General features: G+C 47.2%; 1 protein-coding gene across 1 annotated transcript in view; it reads left to right on the plus strand.

Moving 5' to 3' along the window:
- Positions 1–23129: 23129 nt before the first annotated feature.
- The window catches only part of LOC103650219 (ATP synthase subunit alpha, mitochondrial), a 2331-nt gene continuing 2126 nt past the window's right edge, over positions 23130–23334 (plus strand). Inside the window, exon 1 of the mRNA NM_001397174.1 lies at positions 23130–23334. This exon is cut by the window's right edge and continues 2126 nt beyond it. The gene's annotated coding sequence lies outside the window, so the exon portion shown is untranslated.

The following is a 23334-nucleotide window of genomic DNA, read 5'->3' on the forward strand; positions in this document are numbered from 1 at the left end:
GAGGTTCGAAGTGGCGAACTTCGACTGCGGGTACAACACCATCATCGGGAGGCTAGGACTGGCCAAATTCGTGGCCATCCCTCATTACACGTATATGATACTGAAGATGCTGGGGCCGCAAGGAATCATAACTGTGCGCGCCGACTTCCAAGGCGCCGCAGAGTGTTTCCGAGTGGCCATCCAAGCAGCCCTCACCACCAAATCGTCGGCAGTTTCTTTGACACTGGCGAACTCTAAGCCTGAAGAGGACCTTGCAGTACCGGCAAACGAAGCTCAGGCCACGACTTCTATGCGGCCGACTGAAGAAACCAAGAGGATCAAACTGGGTTCGCTGATGAACGCAAGACTGCCATCATCAGCTCTAGCTTGGACGACAAATAGGAAATCGCGCTCGTCCAGTTTCTGCAAGATAACCGAGATATATTCGCATGGCAACCTGCGGATATGCCGGTAGTCCCAAGAGAACTGGCCGAGCACAAACTGAAGGTCTATCCCCAGGCAAGGCCGATTCGGCAAAAGCTACGCCGTTTCACGCCCGACAAGAGAGAGTCCATTCGCGCCGAGTTAGCTCGCTTAGTCGCGGCTGGATTTATTAGAGAAGTGTTACATCCCGAGTGGTTAGCCAACCCTGTTCTCGTACTCAAAAAGAATAAAGTGGATTGGCGCATGTGCGTCGACTATACCGATCTCAACAAACACTCTCCGAAGGATCCCTTCGGGCTCCCGAGGATAGATCAGGTGGTGGACTCCACCGCTGGATGTTCTGTGCTGTCTTTCTTGGATTGCTATCCCGGATACCACCAGATTAGTTTGGCGAAAGAAGACGAGGAAAAAACGGCGTTCATCACTCCGTTTGGTGCTTTCTGTTATACCTCCATGCCGTTCGGCCTCAAAAACGCTGGAGCGACTTATCAGAGAGCCATCCAAACGTGCTTAGCCGATCACTGGGGCAAGCGTGTGGAGGCCTACGTAGATGATGTGGTAATCAAAACGGAGAATTCGGAAAACTTCATCGAAGACTTACAGTTGGTTTTCAACAGTCTGAGACGGTATAGATGGAAGCTTAATCCTGAAAAATGTGTTTTCGGGGTACCGGCGGGAAAGCTACTCGGGTTTATCGTCAGCCACCGAGGAATTGAGGCTAATCCGGATAAAATTGAAGCTATCATGAAGATGGAAGCGCCTCGATCACAAAAGAAGGTTCAGCGACTTACTGGATGTATGGCAGCTCTGAGCAGATTTATATCCAGGCTGGGGGAAAAAGGTTTGCCATTTTACAAGCTACTCAAGAAAGTGGATAAGTTTCAGTGGACTTCAGAAGCACAGGAAGCTCTAGATGCGCTGAAGAAATTCTTGACAACACCACCAGTACTGAAGCCACCCCGACGAGCTACGTCAGCTCAACCAGCTGAAGATCTGCTACTGTATATCTCTTGCACGACTCACGTGGTAAGCACCACGTTGGTAGTCGAGCGAGTAGAAGAAGGACATGCCTACCCAGTGCAACATCCTGTTTACTTCATCAGTGAAGTTCTAGGCCCCTCAAAGAAAAAGTATCCTCAAGTTCAGAAGCTATTATACGCAGTACTTCTAACTGCCCGCAAGCTACGTCACTACTTTGATGACCACAAAGTCATTGTAGTCACCGGTTTTCCAATAGGGGATATTCTTCACAACAAGGAAGCCATTGGCCGGATAGCCAAATGGGCTTGTGAATTGGGATCTCATGACATCGAGTTCCGACCTCGCACTGCCATCAAAACTCAAGCACTGGTTGATTTCGTATCAGAGTGGACTGAACAGCAAGTACCAGATAACCCAGAGACTGCAGAAGTGTGGCGAATGTATTTTGATGGCTCGCTGAAGTTGCAGGGAGCAGGAGCAAGAATTCTCTTCACCGCACCTAGAGGCGAGCACCTCAAATATGCCCTCCAGCTGCTATTTCCGGCCTCCAACAATGCAGCCGAGTATGAAGCTCTGATCCATGGATTGAACATCGCCATCTCATTGGGCGTCAAGAGATTGATGGTATACGGAGACTCTCTGGTGGTCATCAGCCAGATAAACAAGGAGTGGGATTGTTCAAGCGATTCAATGGGAAAATACTGCGCTGCCGTCCGAAAGCTGGAAGATAAATTTGAGGGTCTGGAATTTCATCATGTAGAAAGAGATCGGAACACGGCAGCCGATGTACTGTCCAAGCTAGGATCCAGTCGAGCTCAGGTCCCATCCGGAGTCTTTGTGCAAGAAATACTGCAGCCAAGTATCTCAATGGATCAAACAGAAGAGTGCAACATTATAGATCAACCCGAGTCAGACTCTGATGACTGGAGAAGGCCAATCATCAAGTATATAAAGAATGAAGAAGAACCAGATGACAAGAACTCGGCCGAGCGCATTGCCAGGCAGTCGGCTCACTACACACTCATTGGGGAGACATTGTATAGAAGGGGTGCGTCAGGCGTCCTCATGAAGTGCATCCTCCCGTCCACTGGGAAGCAACTTCTGGAGGAGGTCCATGCTGGGTAATGTGGAATACATGCAGCCTCCAGAACACTAGTCGGGAAGGTCTTCAGGTCAGGATTCTATTGGCCAACAGCAAAGAACGATGCAGCCGAGTTAGTTCAGAGGTGCGAAGCTTGCCAATACTTATCAAAGCAACAACACCTTCCAGCACAGCAACTGCAGACCATACTAGTAACTTGGCCTTTCGCATGCTGGGGACTGGATATGATCGGACCTTTCAAGAAAGCTCAGGGGGGATACACTCATGTATTGGTAGCGATCGACAAATTCACTAAATGGATAGAGTTCAAGCCCATTGCTTCTTTAACCTCTACTAAGGCCGTGGAATTCATACAGGACATAATATTCAGATTCGGGATACCAAACAGCATCATAACTGACTTTGGATCCAACTTCACAAGTTCAGAATTCTTCGACTTCTGCGAGCAAAAGAGCATTCAGATCAAGTATGCATCTGTAGCACATCCAAGAGCCAACGGGCAGGTTGAGCGAGCCAACGGGATGATATTGGAGGCACTCAAGAAAAAGGTCTTCGATAAGAATGAAAAATTCGCATGAAAGTGGATAAGGGAATTGCCTTATGTCGTTTGGAGCCTAAGAACCCAACCTAGCCGAGCCCTGCATGGAAACACTCCTTTCTTCATGGTCTTTGGGTCGGAGGCAGTGCTACCCGCCGATCTCAAGTTTGGGGCGCCAAGGTTGATCTTCGAAAACATAGCAGAAGCTGAGGCCACCAGGCTGGAGGACATTGATGTACTTGAAGAAGAACGGCTAAATGCGGTAATCCAATCAGCACGGTACCAGCAGACTCTAAGGCGCTATCACGACAAGGCTGTGCGACAACGATCCTTCTCAGTAGGAGACCTCGTCCTCCGCCGAATTCTAACGGGGGAGGGACGGCACAAGTATCGCCCTTATGAGAAGGACCCTTCATGGTAGCAGAAGTCACTCGGCCCGGATCATATCGTCTCACTCAGATGGATGGCACAGAAGTCGGGAACTCCTGGAACATAGAACACCTCAGAAAGTTTTATCCCTAGCTGTATTTCAAAAACAGCCGGGACGACGATGTACTCTGTAAAGTGGGAATATGTCATCAATAAAAAAGAGGTTTCAAAGATACTCAGATTGTTTACGATTGACTTGCATTCTTACTTAACTCGGGGTGACCACTATGCCCTACTAACGGAGCAATCGACTTAAGTCGGCAACGACTTAAGGCGGTGCAACATGCTCACGCTTACTTAACTCGGGGTGACCACTATGCCCTACTAACGGAGCAATCGACTTAAGTCGGCAACGACTTAAGGCGGTGCAACATGCTCACGCTTACTTAACTCGGGGTGACCACTATGCCCTACTAATGGAGCAATCGGCTAAAGTCAGTGGCAACTTAAGCCGGTGCAACATGCTCATGTCTATGCAGTTCAGGGTGACCACTACGCCCTATTAACAAAAACAATCGACTTAAGTCAGCAGCGACTTAAGGCGATCAGACGTAATTATGATTACTGATACAGGGATGACTTCTATATCCCGCAAACAAATTTCATAATTATCGCACGTCATCTCACTATTTTAAATTTACGAACTGATGAATTCTGAAACAATAAGAGAGTAATTATATCATTCGAATGCTGAACTGATGTCCTCTAACAAATATTCGATCATGCTAACCGCGCGCTCAAAGCACGCAAAATGTTTCTCTATTTCGCAATATCTTTCTCAGGAGCGACCGACGAAGAAGGGCGACTCGAGGAATCAGGGGCAGCATTCACGTCAGCCCTTATGTCTTCAGGAACAACCACGCTGGGTCTCCTCATCAAGATTCGTCCCGCCCGAATAGCCTTGTCCATGGCTCTGTCGCGCTGGGCTCTGAGAGTAATAGAAGTCTCTTCGGCAACCTTAGCAGCCAGTCGAGCAGTTTCTAACTCCTGGACAATGGATTTCTTGGAAGCTCGGAGTTCTTTGATGGTAGCATCCTTTGCTGATATCAACTGCTTGAGGCAGGTCACTTCGTCCGCGGATTCCTACAGCTTACAGCGTTGATTGTCCAATTCCTCCATTGTAAAGCGGTGACTCCTCTCCAAGATGGTCAGCGAGTTGCTAGAATCACGATACAATCTGTCAAGACTGTCACAAGAGGCAGCGAGGATACGTTTTTCTTCCTGCGAGCAAAAACCAACTCCTTCAAAAACCAAGCAAGTAATAGGAACACAGCAAGGCAAAGCACAATTTTGTAAATTACCTTTTCAGAATCGAGCTGAGCATGAAGAGAAGAACTCACTGCATTGGCGTCATCCAAGGCAGCAGAGACTTGACCCAGTTCAGTTTGGCTCTGAGAGTACTTCTCCTCGAAGTCAGCACACCGCTGGACCAATTCAGCCTGATCTCGGGAATGTTTTTCCTCAAGAGTTGAAATCTGCCGAGTCATTCCTAGCAAGAGATGATCAAACAAAACGGGGTCAGAAGGTAAAGCAGTCCACAGTGAAGGCAAAGAGAAGCAAAAAGGCACTAACCAGCGTTGGTTGCCTCCAATTCAGAGACGCGATGTTGAAGTGACACTGGATTCCAACATGCAAGAGACGAAGCTACTTCTAGGACGGAAGCAACATGTAACCTGAGCTGGCTAGCCATCCCATCCACCAAAGCCTGATGAGGAAAACAGATGAGTGTAATGACAGCAGTTCATACAATGTGAAAATCAAGCTAAAATACATCACAGTACCTGGAGGTTGGAAAAGAATGAAGGGATCCCCAAATCAGGAGAGATCAGTTGATAATCGGGCGTAAGGCCACCACCCGAAGCAGCTTGCAACGAACCAGTAGGAATCAGCTCAGTGCCTTCAAAAGAGCCAAACACTCGATCAGCGAGGACGCTGCCCTCTAAAGCGACTCCCTGGTCCAAGGTTTGGGCTACCACCATACAACCAGAGTGTGGAGGAGGACCTGCATGAACGTCCATGGAAGTACAGGAGGGAGACCCTGCTCGGGCCCCCTCGGGGGCTGGGTCATAGTTTGCACTGCCCACTTGAGCCGGATCATCCCCGGCAGCACCCTCGGGGGCTGGGCAGTGGCTTACACTCTTCACCCGAGCCAAGTCATCCCCGGCGACATCCTCGGGGGCTGGGCATGTGTCAGCACCATTCTTGAGGTCCAAGTTCTCTGCATTAACCACCTCTAAGGTTGACGAGCCCTCAGCTACTTCCATAGGACCAGGACGATCCAAGTCAGTCTCCCGACCCTCGAGATCGCGCTCTAAGGTCGACGAGGCACGGGATGACCTCAACCCAGCATCAGGCACGTCAGCGCAAGCCTCCATTACACCATCATCCACTGGCTCCGATAACAAGTCCTCTGGGACCATATCCTCAAGAGTCTGATCAAAGTTGGCCAGGGACAGTTCTTGCAGACCAATGAGGGCAGACAAAGCAGGAGAAGGAACCCCACTACTTTCACCGCTGGCGATGAACTGTCGACTGTTCTTCCGAGTCAAAGGAATTTCATTTTCTTCCTCCTCGTCATCCACATTGGCAACACAAGCAGCACCCCCATTGGGATCAGCAACAGATGGAGCACCCACATTGCGATCAGCAGAAGATTGGGTACACCCATTGGGGTCAGCATCCGTAAATCCAGTCGCAGGCACTTCTTCAGTAGCAGGAACTGAGGTACCAGCGTCCTGATCCAAACTGGATACTCGCCGGAGGCGTCTTCTTTTCTTCTTCTGCTCATCAGCAGAAGGATCAGGCTGATTGGCTCGGCAAGGGCGCCTCGGGCGAGTACTGACAGGCTTCTGAGCATTCATAGTCGTATCAGCCTCTGTGAGGGGCGGCACTACCAACGCCCCAGCAGGAGCAGCGTCGAAAGAATCCTCAGCTAGCAAATCAAGCATATGCTTATCTCTGCATCACTAGGGTTCAGGGGCACCTCAAAATGGACCTGTCGTTCGTCATCAGGAATCTCCCCAAGCGAGGCAACCAAAGCACTAACTTCTTCAGCAGAGGGTCGCACTCTAAGGCCCAAACTGCCATCAGTAATAGGTGGATTCGACACAAAAAGGGTGAAGGCTTTGGGAGGAGGCAGGTTCCAGGCCGAGTATGCCATTGGAGCACCAACATTTGACACTTTGCCCCTAAGGATCATCTCTAGTCGACTCACCAAATCTGCAGAGGGAATTCTTCTGTTAGTAACCCGAGTTGAGTCGGCTAGCCCTCGATACAGATAAGCTGGGTAGGCCCTGTCTTTCAATGGCTGAATATTCTTGAAAACAAAATCAGTAACAACAGCTTCAGCAGTCAGACCCCTCTCTTTCAGCAGTCCAACTTCAGCTAGCAACACACCTGCCTCAGCTACCTCCTGATCTGTGGGAGACTCGGTCCAGCTTGGGGTGCGAACGTCCGGCTGTCTTCCCGACCGGGAGGGGAGAGAATTCCCATAATTCTCAACTATGAACCACTCCAGGCGCCATCCCTTAATACTGTCCTTGAGAGGGATCTCGAGATATTCAGTTTTCCTCCCGCGGCGCATCTCCAAGCTGGCACCCCCGACCAACTGATATTGTCCCCCGGCCATCCCAGGGCAACAATGATACAAGTATTTCAACAGACCGAAATGCGGCAGCACGCCAAGAAAGGCCTCGCATAAATGAACGAAAATGGACATTTGCAGAATTGAGTTGGGGTTCAAATGAGTCAAGTTAATATGGTAGAAATCAAGGAGGCCGCGAAAAAAGGGAGAAATGGGAAGGCCAAGGCCGCGGAGAAGGAAAGGGGCGTAAACAACGGACTCATGGGTATCCTCGATCTGAACAGTAAACCCGTGGCAAATCCGCCAAGAACAGAGTTCCCGCGGAGGAAGAACCCCGATGGATACAAGGTGGAGAAGTTCAGGCTCAGAAATGACAGACATGTGGTTACCTGCGAAAGGCAACTGGCTGTTGGGGTCGATTGGAGGAATCACCACAGCAGACGAACTCGAGGTCTTCCTCTTGGGTGCCATCTCGATTCTACCAGCGAGCAGAGTGGGAGGCGAATGGCAGAGAGGATTCGGAAGCGGAAAAGCAAGAACTAGGGCATGGAAAGCAAAGGCGGCTAAAAGCGCAGCACTTATGGGATATTCTCGAGCCAGACACCGTTTCAAAAAGTGCCCAGTCAGCACCCAGCGTACCACGTGGTCATCCGGCAGTTATTTCCAAAAAAACCGATGCGCCACCTCATCACTCGGCTATCATCTTCAAAGTGGCTCGTGCGGCCTGCTATCACTCGGCGTTACCTCTAAAACGCTGATATCGTATTCAATCACTCGGCGCTGCCGCTAAAACGCTGATATAGTGTTCAGTTGCTCGGCGTTGCCTCTAAAACGCCGACGTCGCCCTTCAGTCGCTCGGCATTACCTCTAAAACGCCGACGTCACCCTCCAGTCACTCGGCGTTACCTCTAAAACGCTGATATCATATTCAGTCGCTCCGCATTGCCTCTAAAACGCTGATATAGTGTTCAGTTGCTCGGCGTTGCCTCTAAAACGCTGGCGTCGCCCTCCAGTCACTCGGCGTTACCTCTAAAACGCTGATATCGTATTCAATCACTCGGCGTTGCCTCTAAAACGCTGATATAGTGTTCAGTTGCTCGGCGTTGCCTCTAAAACGCCGACGTCGCCCTTCAGTCGCTCGGCATTACCTCTAAAACGCCGACGTCACCCTTCAGTCACTCGGCGTTACCTCTAAAACGCTGATATCATATTCAGTCGCTCGGCGTTACCTCTAAAACGCTGATATAGTGTTCAGTTGCTCGGCGTTGCCTCTAAAACGCCGGCGTCGCCCTCCAGTCACTCGGCGTTGTCTCTAAAAAGCTGATATTGTATTCAGTCGCTGGGCAGTTATCTCTAGAACTCCGATATTGTGTTCAATCACTCAGCAGTTACTCTAAAAAGCGCCGACACCATCTACAAAGTTACTCGGCGGCTATTCCTAAAAGCATCAGTTTGATGCCCGAGTTATTCACTTACTCTCTCAAAGGAGTTAGCCTCACAAATAAGCAGGACAGTCATTAAGGAGAAGCCAACATCATTCTTTCATTAGAAGGGAAGATAACAAACTTACAAATCAACTCTTTACGAGTTGATACTTCCCTACTACTACTACATTACATTACTGCTACTACTACTACACTACGCTATACTACTCTACATTACTACTACATTATTCTAACTATACTATACTAATATCTAAAAGACCAGTGGCATCTAGCCACTGGCCCTGTTGCTGCCGCCGCCGCTGCCGCCCCTGGTGCTGCCCCTGCTGCTGCCGCCTCGGTTGCTGCCCCTGCTGCCGCCGCCGTCACCGTCCTTGCTGCCGCCGCCGCCGCCCCTGCCACTGCCGTCACCGTCGCCACCGTCGTCGTCGTCGTCGTCTTCGCCCTCGCCGTCGCCGTCCGAGTCCTCCTCATCCGAGGAGTACTCCGACTCATCCGAGCCCTCGAGCCCGAAACGCTCGATGGCCCGGATGTACGTCCAGACCTCCGCCGCGAGCCCCTGGGAGTCGTCTGAGTCGTCAGACGACTCACGCAGGGGGATGGGAGCCAGAGACCCCTCAGACTCAGAGGAGAACTTCTCCTCTGAGTACTCCGAGTCACCAAACTCCTCCGATGTAGGAGTTGGCTCACGCTTGCGCTTGTTGTTCTTGCCCATGGTGGAAGTAGACGGGAGAGAAGAAAGGGAAGCAACAGAGAACAGCGAGAGATGTGAAAAAGCCAGAGAGACAACAACGTTATTTATAGAAGGAGAAGGCAACCGCTCGCCTCCAACCGCGGTCACTGAACAGTCGCAAAGCATTCAATAAGCACTTCAACCCGTCTGAAGACACGTCAGGCGGCTGACGCCGTTTCACGCAACACAACACCCATTGGGACTCCAGTCAACAGCGCGGAGGATATGATTACACTCGCCGTCACATCACATTACTACTCAGAAGCAGCCGGCTAAAACATTCAGCGTACCAAGCCGTCCCTTGCCCACACCCATTGGGGGGACGCCCAGGAATTATCAGTATATTTTTCAAAACGGTCACATCTGTGCAGGGCACGCAGTGAATACCTCAAGACAAAAATGAGATATCGGTAAGGATCAGAGGAAAGCCAAATACAGCCAGTGAAGTACAAAATATGGCCGACAGAAGCGACGTGAAGACTAGACAGAGAACGTCCATCAAACGTCCAATCAGTCGCAGAGCAAATAAATTGCACTACCTAGCAAGATATGGATGGATTGCGAACTCGGCTGCTAAAGACAAAATATATGCTGACCTCTGAAGCAAAATATTGATGACATAATGCTGACCTCCAAAGCATAATGCGAATAGCTTCATGCCAATTTCTACAAACAGAAAGGATAATTTTCAGCAAAGAGACACAAAAGGAAGACCTTCGAATGGATTATCCTCAAAAATCCATTTGAAGGTCAGGGGCTACACCCATTGGGTGCACCTCCGGTGGACCCCATGGATTATCATTCCAAGCCAAGATAGTGCCGACTTCTAAGGCGTGGGACAAGATTAAAAGGCCAACCATCAACCAAAACGCAGGAGCACAAATGGAAATAATTTCTAGGGAAGACCTTCGAGCAGATTATTTTCTAAAATCTACTCGAAGCTCGGGGGCTACACCCATTGGGTGCACCTTCGGTGCACCCAATGAAGTTCAGAATCCTACAAATTGAAATGCCGACCTCTAAGGCACAAGCACGAAACTAAGCTTCGATCTACGAGTGATCAAAGCAGGAGAAGACAACAGGAAGTCATTTTCTTCAAATCACCTGCAAGCTGGACCTGGGATCTTTGGGTTGATTACCTCTAAATTAACCCAAAGATCGGGGGCTTGTGGGGGATAGAAATCCCCCGGGTCCACTAAAAGAGTAAAAGACCTCACGAAAGGCCCAAGGGCCCAATAAATCGAAGGTCATTCTTTCGTGGGCCTGGGGAGAGACGACCAACAAAGCAGAGCGACATGAGGCCGGATTGGTGCAAACCCGGACGGCCCACAACGTTGAGCGAGTGACCGCAACAGAGATCCGACTTTCCCGCGCTGGAGCCCCCATGCAACGGAGCCATGCGAGGATAAGTCGGCAGAATTACATGGAGATAAACTCAAGCAGTTCACTATCTTTTAGCTACTCGTTGTTATCATATCCACATGTATTGCCCCACGGTCGAGTATATAAGGCCTAGGGGGCACCCCTTCAGAACGATCGGCCCTATTACTTAGCGACCACATCAACCCTCTATATTCTCAATTCAGAGAGCTCTCTTGTAACCTCACCCACCAAGCATACTCACCAGGACGTAGGGTGTTACGCATCTCTAAGCGGCCCGAACCTGTAAACCTTGTCCACTGTCCCTCGTGCAATCGGCACGAACCATTTTGCTACAGTTGTCGACATCGTCCTACTCCTAAAAACACCTTGAGGGGCAACCCCGGGTGTGCGGTCGGACCCAAAACACCGACAGACATCATCGCCCGTACAGTGCTTCAAACGGTGCCATCTTAATGCTTTCTTGATAGCTATTATTATAAGAAAACTCTGCCAATGGCAGACAATCATCCCATTTCTGTGGGAACTCCAGGACACATGTCCGTAGCATATCTTCAAGTATCTGATTTACTGTCTCAGTTTGTCCACTTGTTTGAGGATGATAAGCCGAACTGTGGAGTCATTTAGTACCCAAGGATTTATGTAGTTCACTCCAAAACTTGGATACAAATTGTGGTCCATGGTCCGAGACTATCGTTTTCGGAATTCCGTGCAAATTGAGAATACGAGCAATGTATAACTGGGCATAGACAACAACTGGGTGATCTGTCTTGACGGGAAGAAAATGTGCTATCTTGTTAAGCCGGTCAACTATAACCCAGATAGAATCAAATCCTTTAGCTGTCCGGGGTAATCCCACAATGAAGTCCATACTAATATCTTCCCATTTCCAAGCTAGGATGGGAAAAGATTGCAGCGGTCCAGCAGCCTTCATATGTATGGCCTTGACTCGTCTGCAGGTGTCACATCTTGCCACATAACATGCAATTTCAATCTTCATTTTTGTCCACCAATAGTGTTGTTTTAAATCTTGATACATCTTAGTACTTCTCGGATGAATGGAGTATCGACTAAGATGGGCTTCGTCCACAATTTGTTGGCGGACTTCAGGATCTTTTGGCACAACTATGTGGTCTTTAAACCATATTACTCTGTGGTCATCTTTTCTGAAGCAATTTGCTCTATCAGCTTCCATTTTCTCACAAATGCATTTCATACCCTTGTTGGTTCTTTGGGCATCAATAGTTCTCTATAGAAAAACTGACTCAAGCTTTAACTGTGTTGTTGGGGGCCTTCTTCTTCATCGAAGGTCCTCTAAGCAAAAACACCTTCAGCAAGATGATATGCAAGCAGACACAACATGAAGATATATGGCGAAGCTACAATTGAAGGAGCTTCGGCATGATGACACACTTGAGACGAAGGGCAGCACCGACTTAAAGAGGAAAAGACCGCTTAGTCCCAGATAATTTGTGTCATGGCTATAATTAGTTATCAAGGACACAAATGTAATTTTGTTCGAGCTGCGCCCCGTGCCTATAAATAGATGAACAGTACACCCGTACTGTTCACGCTAACTTGTAATCACTCGCACGTCACTCTCGGATTCTTACCTTCTGTCAAGGCGAAGGTACAAATGTAATTTAATATCATTGATGTTTGTTCAAATATATATGATGATAACATGAATAATCTAATGATTGAAAATGATTATTCATGCTTTATCTATGTTTCACATGATCATGTTTTTATCTTTGTATATTGCAATGAAGAAGGTATGTCCTTCATGACCTTCGTCCGAAGGTAATTATATCCCAAGGGAGATAATGCTATGAAGGACGAAGGTCTTTAACCATTAACATTTGTGTTGCCTTGTTCTTGATTCGTAGCTTTTGAGAACAAGTAACCAACATGGGCGCCCACCTCCGGTGAACTCACTTCCATTGTTGTGACGATGGCTTCATACAACAACCAAGCTGTAGCACCTTCGGTTACGAAGCTGGTGCTCCCAAATACAGGTGGTTCAAGCTCAGAACCAGCTAACAAGAAGCAAAAGAAGGAAGCACAAAGACGAGTGCAGCATGTTGGGGTGCAAGGACCCTTCATCAGATCCATGTGGTCTCACATCCCGATCACCTTATCCCAGGAAGATCTTCAGCTTAAAGACTATCCTCACAATGATGATATGGTTATATCTTGTGTCATCAAGGGATTTCTGGTCCACAATGTTCTGGTTGATACATGTAGTGCAGCGGACAATGTGACACCCCAGTGTCACCTAGGGTTTCTTCTCAGAGCTAACCCAAAACCATCATCACATGTGAACCAAATTGAGTAAAGGACATCAAAAATTAGGAACAAAGTTTAATTAAGTCTTTTTCATCTTAAGTATTATGCCTTAACCATGTCATGCACCTCAGGGTGAGAAGAATTCACAAACCCTAAATAGTTCATTTTAGTGCAAAGAGGGAAAACTTGTAAAAAGACTTTGAAAAACACAAAATCATGATGAGAACCAAATAACAAAGTTAAAGTGTACTAAATAAACTACAAAACATAGTAAGAAAGTTTGATCAGCAAGGCTTTGCAGAATTCTCAAAAAGACCCTTCAAGCTAAACTTCAAAAGGGAAATTCAGAAAATTCAGAACTGAATTTTCAGCCCTTTGTAAAGTTCAGCCGTGTTCTCTGTTTTCCAAAACTCAAATCTACAAAACCCAAATATGAAAGAGGCGCCAAATTACCTTGAACCTACCCTGGAGAAATTTGGGAGCAAAATTCGACCGGTTGACATGATCTTGGCAGGGATTTGCCTCGGGACTCCACCCTGTGACACTGCCACATTGCCGAGATGACAACTCTCTGCCCTTGACCCGAAATCGCTCGACTCCACACACAAACGACAGAGTGTAGTCGAGAGAACAAATCCTACACAGCGATCTTGCCCAAATTCGCAAAGATTTGTGAGCTATCAGCGTTATAACTCGGGCAGAAACAATGGAGCCACGTGTTCGATCACGGCTAACATGCCCGATTCACGCCAGTTCGCGCACCCGTGCCCAGCCGTGCACGCCCGCGCGCCCACGTTGGTCCACGCCCGCCCGTGCACCGCGCCTTGCCTATAAAGCAGCCCCAAGGCCTCAGCCGTACTCCCCCGCGCGCTCTCGGTCCTGCCCAAGCCAGAGCTCACCGGACTTTGCTTTGAACGCGCCGCGCCACCGCCCACCAAGCCACCCGAGCCTCGGCCACCATGGCCAGCTCACTCCAGCCACTTCCAGGCTGCACCAGCCGCTCGGTTAGCTTCGCCAGAAGCCCGTGAAGCTTCCCAAGTCCTCGGACCCGGCAGAGCCTCGCCGGAGACCCCGAATCACCCTCGACGGACTTTGGTCACCCGCCGCCGCACGTGAACCGAACTATCTGGTAAGCCATTTTCCAATTCCTCGCACCCATGTCTTCCCTAGTATCGAGTGAAGCTCTCTGACCCGTTCAATTGGACTATTGCGCCGTGAGCAGGCCGGAATCCTCGCCGCCGACGAGTTCGCCCGCCTGCGCACATGGACCGACCTACTCCGACCATTGCCAAAGACGATCCATACATCGGTGTGACCGTCAAGACCACGTATAGTTCATAGGGATGACCGTTATGAATGGGAGGACAAGCATCATCCAATGGGTGTCTTCTCACTAGTGCCAGAGCGTGGAAGGATCGCCCCTTGGCCGGGACAGGGACACATCCTGATGTGAGAGACCGACCCTAGCCTAGGTAGTATTAGCATACATAGAACCAGAGAATTGAGTTGTCTTGTCACAGGAAACCGGAGAGCAGGAAACAGAACGGACCTTGTAAGAAACCTCCCATCACCACACCAAGGAGAAGGAAGCTAAGAAAAAGGAACCCTTCTTGGATTGTCTTGTCTATGAAACCTATCCTTACTAGCTAGGAATCTGTCTTTTCACCGGAAACCTTGCTTGTCTTAGTCATGAGTGTGTGTAGCCCATCCCATGTATTTGCTTCTCCTGATGTAGAATCGCGATCTGGATAGGCTCTATTCTCACCTGCACCAGAAAGAATAGTTGTCTGTCTAGTCTAGAGCCGCAAACTGCTTGCCCTCCCTTCTCCCGCTTTCTATAATAGTCAAAGTAAGTGGTAGTTCTCGGTTCCTTCCTGGGCTTGTAGAAGTAGAAGTGAGTATACCATCTCAATATCGCCATCTCAATCTCAATAGAAGGTTGACTGCTTGATATGTCAGCTGGTCTAAGTCTTCTCATCTCAGTTAGGAAAGGAAGTAGTCTCATCTCAGTTAGCGATGTGAAGCGGACCGCTCTCTCGCGAGCTCCCCTACGGGATTTAGAGGCGCGTGGAATAGTGCCGTTCAAAAGTATGATTCCATTCCAAGAAAGAGATCCGGCACAACACTGGCATTTCCCTCCTCCTCTTCTTTAGCACTGGCCAGGTTCCATACGGATGTACGTACCCTTCCGTTCAGAAAAGACAGTGGCATTCCCATTGGCGCATAGAGAAATGTTGTTCTTCTTCCAGTAATGAATGGAAAGCATTTGAGGTGTGCTATGCCAAGATGATCCGAACAGGCTGGGGATGGGGATACAATAGCGCCATGTTTTCCATTCTTTAAGAAAGGACGGTCGTATCCCGGTGACCTTGCCAGCTGCAGTGGGGTCTCCTGGTATGAAAGACTCACTTCGTTGCATTGCTCGCAGACTGGAATGCAAACCCGCAAGTTAGCTCCGTAAATAATTGGCGACAGGAAAACAAACTTTCTAGAAAATGGATCCTAAGGAAAGTAAACGTCATTTTCGGGAACTAGTTGCACTCTGTCCCCTATCCTACCACTAGTAGATCCCCTATGCCGGAGCATGAACAGAGAAAGCAGCCGTCTAGTCTAGTCCTTGTCCCGGTAGTATGAAGTTTGAATGGTCCATCGTGGAGCTCGACCTTGTTGAGTAGTAGCTTTCAAGCCTCCCTGAAAAGTGGAAAGCGATAGCAAATACCTCATAGGATCTCTTTAAACGGGGTGCTTTTCCTTAGCGGCCTTTTTCTTTCACGTTTTGCCTTAGTCACAATAGTTGTCATGAACCCAGTAGGAATCCCATATCTATATGAGCAGAGCATAGAGTCTTTTAACTTTTTTCTAATTGGCGCAGAGCGTTGGCCTAAGCTTACTCCATAAAATCACTATTTGCTATCGCTTGCTTTGGCTATAGGGGGGCAGGCTGCCATCATGGTTAGTTTGACTTAACTAGTTCATTGCGAGTACATTCTTTATATACATATGATACAACCATATCTAAATGGAACTTTTGTCACTATGCTCTGCTCTATAGGGAGAATCCACTTATTACTTACTTGTTTTTAGACTACTTCCCTGTAGTCTTGACTCGCATATAGACAGTGAACTTGTCCTATCAACGACAAGTGGAATGCAATCATGGCTTCTTTTTCATGCAGTGATTGAATGAGGGAAATGCAGTGAAATGAATGCCCGGATGCCTGGACGAGGGAGAGCTTTTAGCTCGAATGAGGAAGAGCGGCTTGGTTGGATAGGGCTAGGGTTAGTGACACGGGATAGGACAGATGCGTAACGTTGAGGCTAACAAGTCTAGATAGAAAGAAGTATGGAACAGACCATTGAAGGAGAACGCTAGGACCGATATATCCGTATTTCATAGAGCTAGATAGGCGAGCGAAACAAGTAGTAGTTTTGAGTTCAAAATAGAAGATAAGCGTTTAGTCAAGATACGTTTATTTAAAGGATAGGCATGGGAATAGCTGATAGACATTTGTGCAAGGGCAACAAGTAGTAGTTGGATATGAACCACCCACGGATAGCCAGGAATAGAACTAGCAAGGTAGCTTGACATGGTTTGTTAAGAAGTACCCTGCGTAGCTTTAGTAGGTGTTTGAGTAGGCCGCTAAGGAGCGAAGCGTTGTTCTAAACACCAATGGGATGAGATGGTTCCAATACAAGCTCTTCGATCTCTGTCTGCAGGAAGGTGACTCCCATACCTTCTTTTTCCACCAGTAGAAATCCGAGGGATCCTGCGGAGAAATCTTAGTATCACAGGAGAGTGGATCGTATATCACGATTCGTAAGCCTCTGAAAGGCTTCAGCTGTCAGTCGATCGTCTGGGACACAGATTCGCTCTACGAACTGGAATGTACCAGCAGAGCCTTATTGCCCCCTGAGCCCAACGAACCTCCTCAATAGCAGATAAGGGCTCGGTAGATCAATATCTGCATGAATAGCCGCTGCATAAACAACTCTAGCTCTAACTCAAGAAAAGAACTAGAAAGAACAAAAGAAGAGTTTCTCCTCTGCAAAGTAACAGCAAGTGAAATTAGCTCCCTGTCGGGATAGAGATTCTCTATTATCTTGAACTCACTCACCAATACTTTAAGATCGTCAATAGCACACTACCTCTCCAAGGCAGTGCACTATTTCCTCAACAAAAGAGAAGAAGTAAACGATTGCCAGGTTGTAAGCACTTTGAGATATTGGCCTTCGGCTTAAGATAGTTACTTGACTTAAAAGCATTCTCGAGATCCTTATCATTTAAGGAACAAGAAGAGATTGTCTACTCTCGGCAATGTAAGAAGGTTCGTGAAATAGCACCCTGTCGGGGATCAAGATTCTCTATTATCCCATCCACATTCCCACTCTCCTTATTCATACATCAGTTCAGCTACAACAAAGAAGATATCCTTCCCATTTGTCTTGTCAGTCTTTCATTTCTTTGGTTTAGTTAGGAATAGGCATGAACTAGGCTAGCAGTTGTCACCAAAGCAAGGGACTAGCTTTTTCTCCAAGGGGTCATATCAACTTGACTTGTATCCGGTAGAAGCTTTCTCTTTGGATTGAGATTCCAGAAGTTCCGGGAAAAGAGATTCAAGCACAGAATCCACCAGGAAAGAGATATTCCTGCAGAGCAGATGTGGGCCAAGAGTCAAAGAATGAATTTGGCCTAGACCTAGCGTCAAAGTAAAGAATTGAAGCGGAAGCCGACTTGGACTTAAACTTAGTTGAGAGTGGTCTCTTTTTTAATCTCATATGTATCTCCTGCAGGGATCGGGCTAGTTGCATTACTCGAAAAGGAAGCATAATCGGAAGAACCTGTCGTGTAGTGCATGCGTCTATTGTCCTCTGGCAGGTGAAGTGGTTGCATTCGCCGGGCTTAGGCCAATCTCCAGATCCGAGTAGAGAGTGGAATTATTTCTTTTCTTCCCAAGACTTCATCATTCAATATGCGGGCCGGGTTGGATAACCAAATCATTTCTATCAAGTGGATTCCCTTATCTATATAGGCATCCAGTAGCCAAGTCTGTTTTCCGATACGCCAGACCAGCTTCCTGAGTAGAATACGAAAGAAAGGCCATTCCCTGGATCCTCTAGCATCACTAGCTGTAAGCACTTTCAAGTACGACACTATTTCTTGCTTGCATTGATCAAGTTCAAGACCAATCGGATGTAAGGAGGCTAAAAGCGGCCTCATTCGGTGATACGTGAATGTCAATCACTTGAAAGCACCTATCTCATCCTAGCACGGGAAGATATCTCTAAGCAATTGAACTAGATCTCAGTACCGTCTCTCCACCTAGGCGGCAATATCCTCAAAGCTCAATTCTTTCTATTGGTATATACCTACACATACACACACACATTCTATGCTATGCCTATGCTATGGACAAAACAAATCGTGAAGCATATTTTGAACTTGAACTAAAGCTCGAGGCAGAACCATCGTGGTATCCATAACCACCTCCAGCTATCTAGATCCATTCCATATTAGAGGGACTTTGAAGGCTTATTCCGTTAGTGAGCTTGTGAAGGCAAGGCGTTTAGGCGTCGGTTTCTTACGAGATAAGATATGTATGTCGGTCCAACTAAAGCAAGGGTGGTTTTGAGCTTGGGTTGAAAGCTAGGTAGGGCTTTTATGCTTGAAGTGCGGTGCCAAGAGTGGAATATCAAGTTCTGCTAGCATAGAAAGAATCGAATGTTGGACTGGACTATAGTAGGTCTATTAGACTATTCTTACTAGAGGGTGCCCTAAAACTGGCATAACCGTCAAGGTGCCTGGCAAGTCAGAAGTCGCAGGATTGCATTATAAAGGTCTAAAGCGAGTTCACGTCATAGTAGAGCAAATTCTTGCCATAAGGTATATTTACATACATCAGCATGGCCACCATAGTAGCCAGCCCGAATGAAGCTGTCTGCGTTAACGCTTGGTATATAGATGCGCGCCTGCTCATCATAATAGTGCGCTCTGAAGATAGTCATTGCCAAAGACGAGATCGTTAGCACACGCGTGATATTTATCCTTATCCCGTAGCATAGCATAGTTGGCTATCTCTATTTCTTGAGCCTTCTGCAGGACAGCACCTAATATCAGGATATCCTGGTCTAGGTAGGCGGCTAAATACTCTTTTCCTCGCTCGGCTATCAATTAGAGTAGAGGCGAGGGTCACACCTTTGTGGTCAATCGTTCCCTTTCCTCAACCTATTCAAAAAGACCTATCTCTGTGCTGCATGCTTAGAGCTAAAGGTATTGGACCCAAGGAGTAAGTGACCAAGTAGGTTTTTGGTAGTAAAAGATTGGAGGAAGAGGCCGCCTAAATCAGATCACAGGATTGACTAGATCTTTCCGTTTCCGTTTGAGGAATGGCCAAAGCTCCATCCATAGAGAGGACAAGCATCATTCAATGGGTGTCTTCTCACTAGTGCCAGAGCGTGGAAGGATCACCCCTTGGCCGGGACAGGGACACATCCTGATGTGAGAGACCGACCCTAGCCTAGGTAGTATTAGCATACATAGAACCAGAGAATCGAGTTGTCTTGTCACAGGAAACCGGAGAGCAGGAAACAGAACGGACCTTGTAAGAAACCTCCCATCACCACACCAAGGAGAACGAAGCTAAGAAAAAGGAACCCTTCTTGGATTGTCTTGTCTATGAAACCCATCCTTACCAGCTAGGAATCTGTCTTTTCACCAGAAACCTTGCTTGTCTTAGTCATGAGTGTGTGTATCCCATCCCATGTATTTGCTTCTCCTGATGTAGAATCGCGATCTGGATAGGCTCTATTCTCACCTGCACCAGAAAGAATAGTTGTCTGTCTAGTCTAGAGCCGCAAACTGCTTGCCCTCCCTTCTCCCGCTTTCTATAATAGTCAAAGTAAGTGGTAGTTCTCGGTTCCTTCCTGGGCTTGTAGAAGTAGAAGTGAGTATACCATCTCAATATCGCCATCTCAATCTCAATAGAAGGTTGACTGCTTGATATGTCAGCTGGTCTAAGTCTTCTCATCTCAGTTAGGAAAGGAAGTAGTCTCATCTCAGTTAGCGATGTGAAGCGGACCGCTCTCTCGCGAGCTCCCCTACGGGATTTAGAGGCGCGTGGAATAGTGCCGTTTAAAAGTATGATTCCATTCCAAGAAAGAGATCCGTCACAACACTGGCATTTCCCTCCTCCTCTTCTTTAGCACTGGCCAGGTTCCATACGGATGTACGTACCCTTCCGTTCAGAAAAGACAGTGGCATTCCCATTGGCGCATAGAGAAATGCTGTTCTTCTTCCAGTAATGAATGGAAAGCATTTCAGGTGTGCTATGCCAAGATGATCCGAACAGGCTGAGGATGGGGATACAATTGCGCCATGTTTTCCATTCATTAAGAAAGGACGGTCGTATCCCGGTGACCTTGCCAGCTGCAGTGGGGTCTCCTGGTATGAAAGACGCACTTCGTTGCATTGCTCGCAGACTGGAATGCAAACCCGCAAGTTAGCTCCGTAAATAATTGGCGAGAGGAAAACAAACTTTCTATAAAATGGATCCTAAGGAAAGTAAACGTCATTTTCGGGAACTAGTTGCACTCTGTCCCCTATCCTACCGCTAGTAGATCCCCTATGCCGGAGCATGAACAGAGAAAGCAGCCGTCTAGTCTAGTCCTTGTCCCGGTAGTATGAAGTTTGAATGGTCCATCGTGGAGCTCGACCTTGTTGAGTAGTAGCTTTCAAGCCTCCCCGGAAAGTGGAAAGCGATAGCAAAGACCTCATAGGATCTCTTTAAACGGGGTTCTTTTCCTTAGCGACCTTTTTCTTTCACGTTTTGCCTTAGTCACAATAGTTGTCATGAACCCCAGTAGGAATCCCACATCTATATGAGCAGAGCATAGAGTCTTTTAACTTTTTTCTAATTGGCGCGGAGCGTTGGCCTAAGCTTACTCCTTAAAATCACTATTTGCTATCGCTTGCTTTGGCTATAGGGGGGCAGGCTGCCATCATGGTTGGTTGGACTTAGCCAGTTCATTGCGAGTACATTCTTTATATACATATGATACAACCATATCTAAATGGAACTTTTGTCACTATGCTCTGCTCTATAGGGAGAATCCACTTATTACTTACTTGTATTTAGACTACTTCCCTGTAGTCTTTACTCGCATATAGTCAGTGAACTTGTCCTATCAACGACAAGTGGAATGCAATCATGGCTTCTTTTTCATGCAGTGATTGAATGAGGGAAATGCAGTGAAATGAATGCCCGGATGCCTGGACGAGGGAGAGCTTTTAGCTCGAATGAGGAAGAGCGGCTTGGTTGGATAGGGCTAGGGTTAGTGACACGGGATAGGATGGATGCGTAACGTTGAGGCTAACAAATCTAGATAGAAAGAAGTATGGAACAGACCATTGAAGGAGAACGCTAGGACCGGTATATCCGTATTTCATAGAGCTAGATAGGCGAGCGAAACATGTAGTAGTTTTGAGTTCGAAATAGAAGATAAGCGTTTAGTCAAAATACGTTTATTTAAAGGATAGGCATGGGAATAGCTGATAGACATTTGTGCAAGGGCAACAAGTAGTAGTTGGATATGAACCACCCACGGATAGCCAGGAATAGAACTAGCAAGGTAGCTTGACATGGTTTGTTAAGAAGTACCCTGAGTAGCTTTAGTAGGTGTTTGAGTAGGCCGCTAAGGAGCGAAGCGTTGTTCTAAACACCAATGGGATGAGATGGTTCCAATACAAGCTCTTCGATCTCTGTCTGCAGGAAGGTGACTCCCATACCTTCTTTTTCCACCAGTAGAAATCCGAGGGATCCTGCGGAGAAATCTTAGTATCACAGGAGAGTGGATCGTATATCACGATTCGTAAGCCTCTGAAAGGCTTCAGCTGTCAGTCGATCGTCTGGGACACAGATTCGCTCTACGAACTGGAATGTACCAGCAGAGCCTTATTGCCCCCTGAGCCCAACGAACCTCCTCAATAGCAGATAAGGGCTCGGTAGATCAATATCTGCATGAATAGCCGCTGCATAAACAACTCTAGCTCTAACTCAAGAAAAGAACTACAAAGAACAAAAGAAGAGTTTCTCCTCTGCAAAGTAACAGCAAGTGAAATTAGCTCCCTGTCGGGATAGAGATTCTCTATTATCTTGAACTCACTCACCAATACTTTAAGATCGTCAATAGCACACTACCTCTCCAAGGCAGTGCACTATTTCCTCAACAAAAGAGAAGAAGTAAACGATTGCCAGGTTGTAAGCACTTTGAGATATTGGCCTTCGGCTTAAGATAGTTACTTGACTTAAAAGCATTCTCGAGATCCTTATCATTTAAGGAACAAGAAGAGATTGTCTACTCTCGGCAATGTAAGAAGGTTCGTGAAATAGCACTACTGTCGGGGATCAAGATTCTCTATTATCCAATCCACATTCCCACTCTCCTTATTCATACATCAGTTCAGCTACAACAAAGAAGATATCCTTCCCATTCGTCTTGTCAGTCTTTCATTTCTTTGGTTTAGTTAGGAATAGGCATGAACTAGGCTAGCAGTTGTCACCAAAGTAAGGGACTAGCTTATCTTTTCAGCAAGGGACCTAGTTGTCACCAAAGAATTCAAGCGGAAGCTCACTATTCTGTATCATTTACCATGTAGATATGAAAATTACCCTCGTCCTTTTTACTCGATAGCAGTGTGGTCTTCCTAGAAACCGCTCCCTCAGAATTAAAGTAACCGCCTGATAGATCACGTGCTTTGTGTGTGAGACGATTCATGTCAGAGGCCTTCACCCATTTTGATGCTCTGCGATTCTTCCAATCTCGCGGAGGGGACACCATAGGAAGTTCTGTAAAGAGCGGTAGATCCTTTATGTCAAATAGACACCTAACATAGTTTACTGGCTTATACTTTTATCCTTTACCTTTATGCTCGGAGAGATCGACCTCTACAAGAGGATTGTGGATCTCAATCAATTGATTGTTGTGCAGCCATGTTAATAGACCGCTCCCAATCGCATACTGTTCAGAGACAGTTTTCTCATCAATAGATTTACCCTTATCCGCCATTCTTTCACCCTTATTCTATTTCAGGCAATCCGTCTTCATATCACCAATCACCTTACCATCAACAACGCCTTCAACCGCACTAGCAATAGGAGTCCTAGCCAAAACTGCTTCAAGTCCATGCGATCCATCAAGCGTACTGTACTATACTATATATACTATACTATACTATACTATACTATTTATTAGTCTCTGGGAATGTGTTCATAGGCCAGGCCAGGATCTGAGATTCCATGTGTCCTACTTCTCTGCCTTGGAGGATATGTGGTCGATGAATGAATAAAAGGCAGGTGTCTCGATTGGCAATAGCATTTCGAGTTGTGTTTTTTCAGACTTGAATATTGATCTGGCGCACAGAGTTCTAGTGGTAGTCCC

Source organism: Zea mays, chromosome 3 (assembly GCF_902167145.1).
Source record: "Zea mays cultivar B73 chromosome 3, Zm-B73-REFERENCE-NAM-5.0, whole genome shotgun sequence".
Classification (NCBI taxonomy): Eukaryota; Viridiplantae; Streptophyta; class Magnoliopsida; order Poales; family Poaceae; genus Zea; species Zea mays.